This window comes from Zingiber officinale, chromosome 3A, assembly GCF_018446385.1.
Source record: "Zingiber officinale cultivar Zhangliang chromosome 3A, Zo_v1.1, whole genome shotgun sequence".
Lineage (NCBI taxonomy): Eukaryota > Viridiplantae > Streptophyta > Magnoliopsida > Zingiberales > Zingiberaceae > Zingiber > Zingiber officinale.
Window position 1 is genome coordinate 16,054,271 of NC_055990.1, and position 13,774 is coordinate 16,068,044.

Below are 13,774 nucleotides of genomic sequence, written 5' to 3' on the forward strand. Positions count from 1 at the left end.
CCCAATTGTCTTCCTGTACTTGCTTGTCTTCTGTATTTCTTAATCCATATACTATCTGCTCTCTTCGCACACCAACTGGCGCTCTCATACTTCCTTCAGTCTTAGCTTAGCTACTGGAATAGCTCATTTAGTTCCTTCCTTACTTTCCTTTCTACTTAGCAGTGATCCGACTTGAAAGCAAATCTATCCTTCTTTCTCAGTCTCCAATTCATGATCTTGTCTTCGCTCTGATCTGAATATAAGAGGCTATAGAGACTCTTTTTCATGCTTGCTTTCCACTCTTCACCTGAATCGATCTCTATCGCTAGTTATTGAAATTCCGCATCCTCTCTTCCATGAAAGGATAGTTGGTTCTCTTCATATATGATAGGAGGTTCTCTTCCTACTTCCTATATAATTTGAATGTTTGCTTGAACGGTTGAGAGAGAGTGGAACGTCCGGGGAGCCTAACTCAAGAAGGAATTCAATGAAAGAAGAGAGGAGGAAGCATTTATGGGAACTATTGTCCAGTTCGGGAATTCCTCCCTTCACCCTAGTAGAAAGGAAAACAATAGCTTCATGAATCATGCAAGCGAAGAGAAGAGGCAAGAGCTACTGTAGAAGAGTGAACTGCCTCGGATCCTCTTCATGGCACTTAGACAGATATCCAAGCGAGGCAGCTTCCAGCTACGGATAAATAGGACAGATCAAAGAAACTCAAGTGCCTGCCCCGGTGTGGTGCCGAGTCCAAGCACTCCTTGCTATGCCCAGAGTGAAAGGAAAAGGGGAAAAGGATAGGGCTCGCATGTTCAAGACTTCCCACTGATCTCATTCTCTCATCTCCTAATCAAAGCTTCAGATTTTGACTACTGCTTGCTCCTCCACCCAAGATCCCATTATGGTCCGAAGCAGATAAAGCCATGAAGGACTGCATGAGGCTCGCCTTCTAAAGATATAGCAGGACCAGAGAGGAAGGGGCAGTGAACCTAATAGTCACTCTTTTCCTCTCTTCCCGCCTGTCTTGAGTAGGAAGGGACAGTAGAATAAAGAGAATTCCTACCAAGTTAGATAACGGCGGGAGGACATATGACCAGAAAGTCTGGATCTGGTCTACCCTCAACTTGATCCAGCCAGAAAAGCTAGCCTAGTCACGGACCAGCTACACTGAAATCTAACTACTCTTGAAATTCTATGTTCGGTCGAGATTGGACTGACGGCTGCTATTGGACAGAGGCAGCTCATATCTCTTATCACTAGCCCTTAGCAGATCCACGAGTTGCTTGACTTCCCGCTTCCATTGCCTCACTCTCTATTGCTCCTTTCACTCTTGACCGATAGAGAATAGCATTCCTGCTTGTGCTAATTAGTTGGATCAGTATGGTCGGTTGCCCGCCTACCACAATCTTGCTTGCTTTGTTGCTTGCACATCTACCCATACTATATGTATCTTGCATCTATTTCTTGCGTGCGGATCATAATTAGCCTGCCTACCCATTTGAATTACAAACTTCCCACACTTTCCTACTCGCTTTGCTGCTTCTTTGCTTGTGTCCCATGAGATTTGCAAATAGCGAATAGGCACTCGTCCTCTCCTTATTTGCCCAGCTGATGGTAGAGGGAGAGCCTTCCCTATTAGGAGTAGGGGTGAGCAGTCAACCCGTCAAACCGACCAACCCACTTATACCGACCCGAACCGAACCGAAAAAATAAAATCCACCGGATATAGAACCGGATGTAGGGTCATGATTTACATTATCCGATCTAGTAGGGCCGGATAGTTTTTTATCCCAATAACCGAACCAACTCGATCCGCGATCACCCCTAGTTGTAGCAACTACTGCCGATAAGTTGTTACACGTTATAGTAGTTACTACGGATAAGCTGCTACACGTTGTAGTAGCTACTGCCGATAAGTTGTTACACGTTGTAGCAGCTATTGACGATTAACTACTACAACGTGTAATGAGTAATGTCTATTATCATTTTAAAATATTTTATTTTTTATTATTTTATATTTATATTTTATATTTCATTGGATATAGGGTCGGATATCCAAATAACTGACAACCCGTCGGATATTTAATACATAATAACCGCCGGATATAGGGTCGGATGTAGGGTCATGATATTACATTATCCGATCTAGTAGGACCAGATAATTTTTTATCCCAAAAATCGAATCAACCCGATCCACGATGACCCCTAATTAGGAGCCTAATTCCTCTATCTTTTGTAAGTTCAAAACTGGTTGTCTACTCTCCAATTACTTCTCTCTCTTTCCTCGAATTACCTATAGAGAGAGCTCCTCCTTTTGGAGACAGAGAAGATAGGTTCGTAGCCTTCCACAATGTAATATCCTTCTCCCCATATCAAGAGGGCAGTCAATAGGTGTGGTCCCACTCGAACTACCTAGCTAAGGAATGCCCAAGAAGAAAGAGAACAAGGAATGGAGATGAGAGGACCAACGCATAGGAGTGAAAATTCCTAGCAAGTTGGCCAAGTTGGTCAAAGAAAGGTCTCGCGAAGGAGAAGCCTTTGCTTTTTAAGCCTATCGCCTTTAATCAAGAACTAGGCTCTGCACCTACCTTTTAGCTGAGGTTCTGTTCGGTGACACTCTTATTGGCCTTCAAGTCTCTCATCCGAAGCGGTCAAGACAGGCGACTAAGGAGCAATAACACTCGAGCGGCGAGTTACTTCCTCTTTGTAGGTCTCCGCTCTGCTTGAGTTGGAGCAAGGTCATATTCGACTGTGTTGAAGCCTGCCTCCCTATTCTGATCACCACCTAGCCCCTCTTCGCTGAATAAGTCAATCTACAAGAGACCTTCTCAATCTATGTGCTTGTCCTCACTTGCCTTGGCATTGAATCTCACCCTTACTCCATCAACTACCGCTGTCCACATCCGAGTTAGATGGTCTTGGTCTAGTCTTCTGCCTTCTCCGTTACGATTACCTGACCCTCTAGAGCCTAGGAGTAGGAAGCTAAACAGCGGGGTAGTCACCCGGCGAGGATATATTATTTAGGGAACGTTTGACATTGCACAGACCATCCAAGGCCGAGGGACCCTAAACCTTCCTAAAGACCCGCCTTCTAGCCTATGATAGGAAAGAGTTTTACCGATTGGCAAAGCAGGCAGAGGGAAAAGGACAATGTGATTGGTCAAATAAGGAAGCTAGATTTAATCCTTACCAACTTCCAACAATGAAAGGAAAGAGTAGAAAAAAAAGGCATCATCTGGCTTAGCCCATGTAGCAGTACCTATTAGTATAACTTCATATATTGGTTGACCAAAGAGTAGGCTCAATTTATTATCCCCAAAGGCTAAGCGAATCACTTCGTGCATTTTACAATCATGGGAAGCAAAGAGAGGGCCTTGGACGGGACTCTCAAATTGAGCTATTGTACAGTTCCTAATTGAAATAGAATCGACTCAAGAAGAGAAGTCAAGTTCGAAAGAGAGTGACATCGTGTGTTCTACCAACCTTAGGGGCAAGTAGGGTTGTTCTTATTGCTCTATACCAACCCTTAGGGTCAAGCACAGCTATTCTTATTGCTCTAGTCATGCGAGACTTAATCTCATGTAGTAGTTAGACTCGAGTTCTATTAGGGTAGGCGAATCAAAGGCCTTGAACCCTCAGAGATAAGTGTTTCATCAACAACTTTCTCTCCTTGCAGAATCAACAAAGAATGGGTATGATTCTACCTCAAAATAGCAGTGTAGATCGGGAGTTCTCACTCTTTGGAAGAAAACCCTCATGGTTATTGCAATCCAGAGCCCTACAGACAACTCTCACTCCCTATCGTCTCTCTTGCTTAAAGCGCTCGAGGGGCAAGGACAAATTTGTGTCTATTTTGTAATAAATTATTTTTTTTATTATAATATTTTTAATTTTGTTGTCTTTAGATTTGTTGAAATTGAGGTTCCTCGTGAAATTATAAATGATATCAAAGAAATGATTTAAGAAATGTGGCCAACGTGGAAAAAGGTGTCTAATGATATTAAGAATTTACTTTGGAAAAATTTTAAGGTAAGTAATATATTTTAAATCTTAAAAACATAAATCTCATTTTGTATGAATTAATTCACCATTGATATTATTTATAACCATTGATTGTGTATTGGATTTAGTGTAGTTAAGATAAAAATGGGATAATTTTATAGACAGAGAAATGAAAAAGATATGGAATGATAATGCAAGTGAGAGGTTTCATTTGGCTAAGAAAGCAACATTATCATCAGCACAAGAAGATTTAAGAAGGAAACCAAATATATTATATATGATAGATAGGGGGCTTGAATGCATAGAAGCTAATATCTGGAATGACCTAATTAAAAATCATTGGAATAAATAAAATCACAAGATCAAATATGATGTTACTCGTAAGAATAAAATGATAATGATGGATGGATCTATTATCAAACATACCAGGGGTTCAATTTCTTTTGGGGCACACAATGAGAGGATGGTATTTATGTATTTATTTCAATAATTTACACATCTCATTTATCAAAATTTTATATTTAGATTTAAACTCAATGTATCTTATATGATTTGTTATGTGTTGACATATGTTATATATAATTGTAGAAAAAAAATAGGCCTAGAAGTGGATGAATTTGATATTTTTGAACGAATGCATAAAAGGAAGCGAGATATCATAGAGTTTGTGGACAATAAATCAGCCCAAGTTAGTATAAGTTCACATAGTTAATTATTCATTAATTTTTATTATATCATATCAACATCTCACATATTTATTTTTATATTTATTAAACTAATATAAGTTATTGTAATTTGGACATGAATAATATAGAAAGAGATAAAATGTTGATGATCATTCTCCTCATCCTTCATTCAATCTCAAATCATGATGTGATATGGTGGGTGACCAATGTAAGGGGAGGGTGTATGGATTTTGACACAATCAACACTTTAGAAGATCATACAATGGAAGCTTCAATGAAATATGCACCAATGAAAAGAATGAAAAAAGAAATTATTGAAAGCTAAAAAAAATTGAAACTCATTATCATAGAAAATAGGCAGAGAGAAGAAAAACTAATCGAGGAATGTAGAAAGAGAAGAAAAACTTATGGAGGAAAATAGACAAAGAGAAGAAATCCTCAAAGAGATGATTCGTAAGATGATTCAAGAGGTGGGATACTTTATATCTAAGAGGATCTTGATAAGCGAAATAAAGATTAGAATTAGTAAGATAATATGAATAATTGGATGATATGAGTATTTATTATATGATACTTTTGAATGTTTTAAATATTTTTAATTTATTTAAAATGTGTAATTTTTTTGGTAAAATAATATTTGAAATGACATATTTAAAATAAAATTAGGGACGAAATTTATATATTAATTTATAAACATGATTATAAATAGATTTATAAACAGATTAAAATTATATTTTTTTATATAATTTGAGACAAACTAATGACAGATTTAAAACAATATTAGAAAATTTATATATGGATTTATAAAAAAATTGTAAATAAATATATAAATAGATTAAAATTATATTTGTTATATAATTTAAGACAGACTAATAATAGATTTAAAATAAAATTAGAGACATAATTTATATTCCAAAATAAGTTCTTCATGATCTAATTAGAAACAGATTTATAAATGATTTTTCAATCTATTTATGAAATTAGAGACGGAATAGTTCTATCTCAAAATTAGCAACGAGACTTTCAATAACAAAATTTTAAGATGAAGTATTCCGTTTCAAATATATTTTAGTGACGGAAAAATAACTTTCAAAAACGAAATATTTAGTCTTGTAGTGCTTGATCCAACAATGTTTAGATATTTTTTTTATTTGAGATAAGATTCAATATAAGAGGGCCTATCATCATGATTTAATCCAACCATTGTTGTTGAATATTCAATTTTATAAAATATATAAGTAGGAGAATGTAAATTATTATAAAGTTTATAAAATAATTTATGATTTAATCAACATATTTTATATATCATCGATAATTATTTGGATAACTAGTCTTTTTTTTTTTTTTTTTTGATAATTATCAGATAGAGTATATATGATCATCGATAATTATTTGGATAACCACTCACTTTTCCGATAATTATCGGAAAGACTATAAATAATCATTGATAATTATTTGGATAACTACTCACTCTTCGGATAGACTATAAATAATCATTGATAATTATTTGGATAACTACTCACTTTTTGTTTTGTGGATATTTACTCTGATTTGAATTAACATCTTAATCATATTGATCTTAATTCGTTAGACTTATCTTTAAGTTTTGAATGATTAAATTTTTTTAATTTTCAAAGCGACATGGGAAAAAAAATGGGATAATTTGATTATATTACTAACATATTTTCTTTTAACATTACGCACATTTTTTAACTTTAATAAATACTACAATTATAATTAATTAACCATAAAAAAATTCAAATGAGAATAAAAAAAATAATTTCATTAATTTACTTTCTAAATAAAATTAATTTTAATGCGGTACATTTAAAATTGTGGTGACTGTTTTAGTAGTATCTCAATGCTCTTAAAAATCTATTTATTTTTAAAAAAATTATAATTTTAAATTAATATTTAATACTTCACATTTATTTGAATGGTATTTATCTATTTTAAAATTTTGATAATTACTATTATTTACTATTTATATATTATATTTTACAAAATATATGATCTTTTCTTATCAATGATATCTTATTTTAGAAATAGTTAATAGAATTTTTCAAACAATTTAATTTTTAATTGCTTTGATGATAATGTTTTCTTTCAAAAAAAATATATCTCCATCTAACTCTATGTTTATATTGATTAAACTCATAACCCTAGACCTAATTAATTTTTTTTCTCTCCCTATTCTTATTTCTTTCTCTTGCATTGAGTTTGATCGCCTACCATTCCTGAAAGAAAACTCTATATAATGGTGAAGTTGAAACTGCAGACAATGCGATTCTAAAGACTAAAGCAGATGACTCTAGATATGCAAGATATCAACCAAGGTGCCCAATCATGAAGTATTACTCAAGCAATTTGTCAAATATCAAAAACAGCCGTCACAATTATCACGACCATCACAAACTCTGAAAAAGAGTAAGATCCACAACTACTAACTTTAGGTTTTATTTCTCTATCTGTTTCTCTTGATTCACACTTTTAATATGAAATCTATTTGTTTTAAATTTTTAAGCTACATAGTTAAATTAATATTTATGGAATAATTTTAAGTATTTGAATTAAAACATTTATTTAAAAATTATTATATAAAAACATTTATATTTTTTGTCCACTTATCATTATTAATATTATATTATTTAAAAATATGAAATTTATGATCTCCTCTCAGCAATTGATTAATGTATTTTGTAACAGATAATAGTAATTTTAAGTTAATTTATTTCTAATTGAAGACAATGCGATTCTAAAGCACACAAGGGTGGAGGCATCCTTGGGCTAAGGTGGGCTCCAGCCCCACCTTCCTTTTTAGACACGTAATTAATAATTTTGATTTTTTTTAGACATCAGCGCCCTATAAACCCATTAATTGGTCATTTCCATGCGCTGATCAATTTTAAAATATCAAATTGAAAAATAATTTTCTAAATATCAAATTAAAATGATAAATTTATAAAAGTCATTATAAATATATTTATAAGTTAATAAATATATTAATTTTAACTCTTTTTTACCCTAAACATACTCGCAGCATAGTCTCCTTTACTCTCCGCAACAAACGTGGAATTCACTATTCAAAAGTAATCTGATTTTTTATTTCTTATTCAATAAAATAAAATTCTATCGTTGAGAATGAGCTAACGAGCATCAGCCGCTCGAGTGATGGTCAACGAGGAAACGAGCGATGATCGCTCATGAGTCAGGCGTTATCTCACCAAGTGACCAACAATTGCTTTGTGTGTGATTGCCCGTGAAGTAACCGCACGTGAGGCAAACACTGGCTCATCAGATGACGAGCAACTGCTTCACTAGTGGTCGCACACGAGGAGTCACTGCCTTGCCAAGCAATGAGCAACATAAGTCTAGGTTTGTAAATAGAGGTTACGTCTTATACTTTTATTTAACATATATTAATTCTTGATACTTCAACTATTAAGGTTCCTGATTTGTGCACATTTAACTTATTAAAAGTCAATTGTTTGAATTATTTAAATTATATATTTTCAAAATGTAATTTTATAGAATATATTTTTAATCATTCTCTTTTTAATATATATTAAAAAAATTAATACCGATATAATAATTAATGAGTTTGATTTTACAAAAAAAAAAAAAAAATAGCACAATTTTAATAGTATTTTTCTCATGCAATGTATTAAATATTAAATGCTTATACTCCAAATTTTAGGAAAATTAATATTCATGTGCTTTTTTTATTTTTTTATATTTTTAAATTAATTAATTTATTATATCAATTATCATCGACGGTTAACTCCACCTGATACGGTTGGTAATGGAGGGGCCCAAGCGGAAAGGGTGAGAAAGGTCAAGGCCATATGGCGGTCAAAAGTCAAGAGGACGTGGCAGTCAATAGTCAAGCTGACTAGGCAGTCAAAGGCAAGCATATGGGGTAGTCAGGGGTTAGGCAAACTTGTCGATCAAGGGGGCAAAGTAGTTGAAAGACAAAGGGAGACGACAGGCGGAGCACTAGGCACAAGTCAGAAGTAGCAGAGCTGTTCAGAGTCAGCTCGGTCTGCAGGTCTGCGATTCGAAGGCCCAGAGGTGCAAGTCGCGAATCACAAGTCGGAAGTGGCAGAGCTGTTCAGAGTCAGCTCAGTCTGCAGGTCTGCGATTCGAAGGCCCAGAGGTGCAAGTCGTGAATCACAAGTCGGAAGTGGCAGAGCTATTCAGAGTCAGCTCGGTCTGCAGGTCTGCGATTCGAAGGCCCAGAGGTGCCAGTCGCGAATCATAGGTCGGAAGCGGCAGAGCTGTGCAGATTCAGCTCGGTCTGTGGGCCTGCGATTCGAAGGTCCGGGAGCGCAAGTTACAAATCATAGATCAGAAGCGTCAGAGCTGTGCAAAGACAGCCCGATCTACGGGCTTACGGTTGAGGGCCAGCAAGTACTCATGGGTCAGGAGCGGCAGAGTTGGGTAGTGGCAGCCCGACTTACAGGCCTGCGATTCCAAGGTCCGGGAGTGCAAGTCACGACCCATAGGTCGGAAGTAGCAGAGCTGGTCGGAGTCAGCCCGACTGGCGGGTAACGCTTAGAGGCGGGATCTGGTCGAGGGTGCGAGGTAGATGCAGACCGCGATAAACAGGACGAGCTAAGCTGTGCAGGAGTCAGAGGATCACAACTGTCCGTCAAGGATAATCATTGCATACTAGGGAGATGTGCGGAGGCGGAGTTTCCTAAGCGAAAAGATGCTCTCATAACCAATGACAGCCTGACAGATGTCCTTCACTACGAGACAAAACCCCTGTGTAAAGGCAGAGGTTCCTAAACAAGAAGATGCCTTCACGACCAATAGCAGCACGACAGGTGTCGGGGATATACGACAAAGCCCAGCGTCTAACATTTTCTGACAGGATGGCTGGTTCTGGAAGCAAGGCGGGTGCATAAAAAGGAGGAGATTCCTCGTACGCGGGTACGCGCTCTCTCGTCATTCTTTCGACAACTTTTCATTTTGAGTCTCTCTATTTTTTCTGGGGAAAAATGACCTGACTTAAGAGTCAGAGGGCCTGATCCGGGGACTTTTTCCCTGAGTTTTGGTCTCTAACGTAGAGGGAGGATTATCTGAGTATGCGCAGGGTCCTGCAGCAGCGTCAGCCACCCGTGGGAGCCGGATCACCTACGACTTTCTGTCAACAACGAGGCCACCACGACCAGCCTCCGTCCGACTCAGCCTTCGGACGGGATCAAATTTGGCGTCGTCTGTGGGAAACACGAGAGCCTGATCCGAAGCGTGAAGATGGAGGACTCTGGTCGAAGTTCCAGCAGAAGGATTAATGTCACCATGACTGCGGGGGAGTACGAACTCTTCAAGGAGGTCAGGAAGCAAGCCGCCTCTGAAAAACAAGGAACAGTCTCACGACCTCGCCTGGCGCCCGAAGCGTCTAAAGAACCAGCTCCTGCCTCCGACAGGGGCTCAAAGAGGAAGCAGCAGGAAGAACTCCCTCGTACTTCATTCCGAGAGCCTCGCCGCAACTATCATCAGCCTGGACCTCGAGAGCATAGTCCGAAGAAAGAAGAGCCGCAGGCGTCGGTGGCAGAGAGCTCTCTACATCCACCCCGGGATGCAGGAAAGGGAAAAGCTATAGCTTCTGCCAGAGATCTGCTTGAAGATCCAGATGAAAAGGTACCCTTCTCGGCTCAGATCTTGAGGGAAAGCCTGCCAACGGGTTATCGAGCCCCAAACATCGGAGAGTATGATGGAAGCAAGGATCCGGAAGAGCATCTGCGGAAGTTCAAGAATGCGGCTATCTTGTACTAATACAGCGATGCTGTCAAATGCCGAGTATTCCTACACACCCTGTTCGGGAAGGCGCAGAAGTGGTTCGATGGATTGCTCCCAGAGTCCATCAATCACTTCATGGATTTCAAAACGGCCTTCCTACGCCGTTTCGCCAGTAGTCATAAGTATCAAAAAACCGACCACTGTCTTTTTGCTCTCAAGCAGGATTCGACCGAGCCCTTGCGAAGCTACATCAACCGGTTCAGTCAGATGGTCAATGACGTCCCCTCCGCCACCTCAGAAATATTGATGAGCGCCTTCTCCCACGGATTGCGAGAAGGGGAGTTCTTCAGGGACTTCATCAAGAACCCTGCTCGGAGTTTTGACGATCTGGTGGAGAAAGCTTCTTGCTACATCAAGGTGGAGGAAGCTCAGGCCGCTAGGAGGAAGGCTGAAAAGACGGTGGCTCCTGGCAACCGACCTGAAAGGAGAGCACCCCAACCAGCTCAGCCCTTCCAGCGCGTTCAACCCAGGCCTGCCCCTCAACCCGCTCAAGGAGTCAGACCAGCCCCACGAGTAGCTGCCATACGAGCGCCCAGGCCGGGACCAAGGGGAGAACCATATTGCACCTACCATCGGTCCAGGACGCACGATCTCAGCAACTGCTTCCAATTCGCTCGTGATTCCAGGCGAGCCGCTGAGCAGGGCCTACCCCCCGGAGTTAGCGCCCTAAATACAAAGGATGGAGGAGGAACGGGCCGCAGCAGGACGTGCTCGTCAGACCCGGCCCGACCTAGTCGGCCCATCTAACCAAACAGGCCTCGGGGAAGACCGAAGAGATGCCGGAGAATTGGAGGACCGGGGCAACGCTGCTGTGCGAGAGATCGGCATGATTTCAGGAGGGCCCACTGACGGGGACTCAGGCCGAGCCCGTAAGTCACACGTTCGGCGGTTGTATGTGGGAGCCGTGGGATGCAGCCATGAGCAGGCCTCCGGCCCTGTCATTAGCTTTGGGCCACAAGATTTGGAGGGTCTGGAATTGCCCCACGACGACACCCTCATAATCAAGGCCGTATCGCTAACAGCCGAGTGGCTCGGGTCTTTGTGGATACCGGGAGCTCGGTCAACATTTTATTCAGAGCTGCGTTCGAGGAGATGCAGATTGACGCCGCTGAGCTCCAACCCGTAACCACTTCTTTGTATGGGTTCACAGGCAATGAAGTCAAGCCCATGGGTCAGATCAAGCTGGCCATCTCCATGGGCACTGAGCCACTGGTGCGCACCCAGAGGAGTACCTTTATAGTGGTGAATTCGCCTTCCTCCTACAATGCCATCCTGGGAAGGCCAGCTCTGCATGAGTTTCGGGCTGTCGTCTCCACTTTTCACCAAAAGATCAAGTTTCCGGTCGACGAGCAGGTCGGGGAAGTCAAGGGAGAGCAGAAGGTGTTCCGCAGCTGCTACATTGATATGGTCCGGGTGGAGGCGCGCAAGAGCCGGAGGACGCAAGATGGGGGAGTGCACGCTATCCAGGAGGAGCCTCTGCCTATTGCCGAGGAGCCTATCCCTTGGGAAGAAATTCGGCTGCACGCGGACAGAGCAGAGAGCATCACTCGCATTGCCAGTGACTTACCACCGGAGCTTAAGTCGGAGCTGATACAGTGTCTGATCCGCAATAGGGATGTTTTTGCTTGGTCACCGGAAGAGCTGCCCGGGGTCAAACCAGAAGTAGCTGAGCACAATCTGCATATTATACCCGAGGCCAAGCCAGTCAAGCAGAAAAAGAGAAACTTCTCTGCCGACCAGAATAAGATTATCTGAGCTGAAGTGGATCAGCTTAGGAAGGCAGGACATGTTCGAGAGGTGCAATTCCCGTCCTGGTTTTCTAACGTTGTATTGGTGAAGAAGCCCAACAACAAGTGGAGGGTGTGCATAGACTTTCGTGACCTCAACAAAGCCACCCCCAAAGACTATTATCCTCTCCCGCGGATCGATCAGGTGGTGGATTCAACTGTCGGCTGTGAGAGGATATGCATGATGGACGCTTATCAAGGATATCATCAGATACCCTTGGCTAGGGAGGATCAGGAGAAAGTCAGCTTCATAACAATCGATGGTACTTTTTGCTATACGGTCATGCCATTTGGACTCAGGAACGCTGGGGCTACTACCAAAGAATGATGGACAAAGTCTTTCGGAGGCAGATCGGGCAAAACGTAGAGGTGTATGTTGATGACATCCTAATCAAGTCCCCCCTGGCGTCTAGTCTAATAAAAGACGTAGAGGAAACCTGCGGGACTCTAAGGCAGTATGGCGTGAAGCTGAACCCCTTGAAATGCTTGTTCGGAGCCAAAGGAGGGAAGTTTCTGGGCTATCTGGTGACTGAACGAGGGATAGAAGCCAATCCTGAGAAGGTACAAGCACTCCGGAATATGCAGATCCCTCAGAATCTGAAGGAAACGCAGAAGTTGGTTGGTCGGATAACAGCGCTGTCTCGATTCATCTCCAGATCTGCAGATCGAGCCGTGCCCTTCTTCAAAGTGCTCAAGAAAGCGGCCAAGTTCCAGTGGACGGAAGAATGCACACAGGCCTTTGAGGAGCTAAAGCAATACCTGGAGTCTTTGCCATCGTTGTTTAAGCCTGTTGTGGGAGAACCCCTTTGGGTCTACTTGTCAGCCACCCCCGAGGTCGTGGGGGCCGTGCTAGTTAAAGAGCAGGACAATGTACAACGGCCAATGTATTTTTTCAGCCATCTATTGAAGGGGGCCGAGTCTCGGTACACAGCCCTGGAAAAATTGGTTTACGGACTTGTTCTCATGGCTCGACGCCTCCAACCGTATTTTTTGGCACATCCCATCACCGTCCTGACAAATAGTACAATGGGTCGAGCTCTCACCAAGATGGAGGTAGCCGGTCGGCTTATCAAATGGGCAACCGAGCTAGGGGAATATGATATACAGTATAAGCCCCGAACCGCGATCAAAGCACAGGCTCTGGCGGATTTCTTGACAGAAGTTTATCAAGCAGACTCGAAGGAGGTCTGGAAAATTTATGTAGACGGATCAGCTACCCATCGGGGAAGTGGTGTAGGTGCACTTCTAATATCTCCGCAGTGAGACATTATGCAGCTGGCTGTACGGCTAAATTTCAGAGCTACCAACAATGAGGCAGAGTATGAAGCCCTATTAGCAGGTTTGCAAGCAGCTCGGCATGTGGGGGCAAGCCGAGTCATAATATACTCGGATTCGCAGCTAGTAACTCAGCAGGTGACCGGACATTTTGAAGCAAACAACGAAAAGATGCAAGCTTACAAGGAAGCCTATGAGAAGATGAGGAAAGATTTTAAAGAGGTCACAGTCACTAAGATTCCC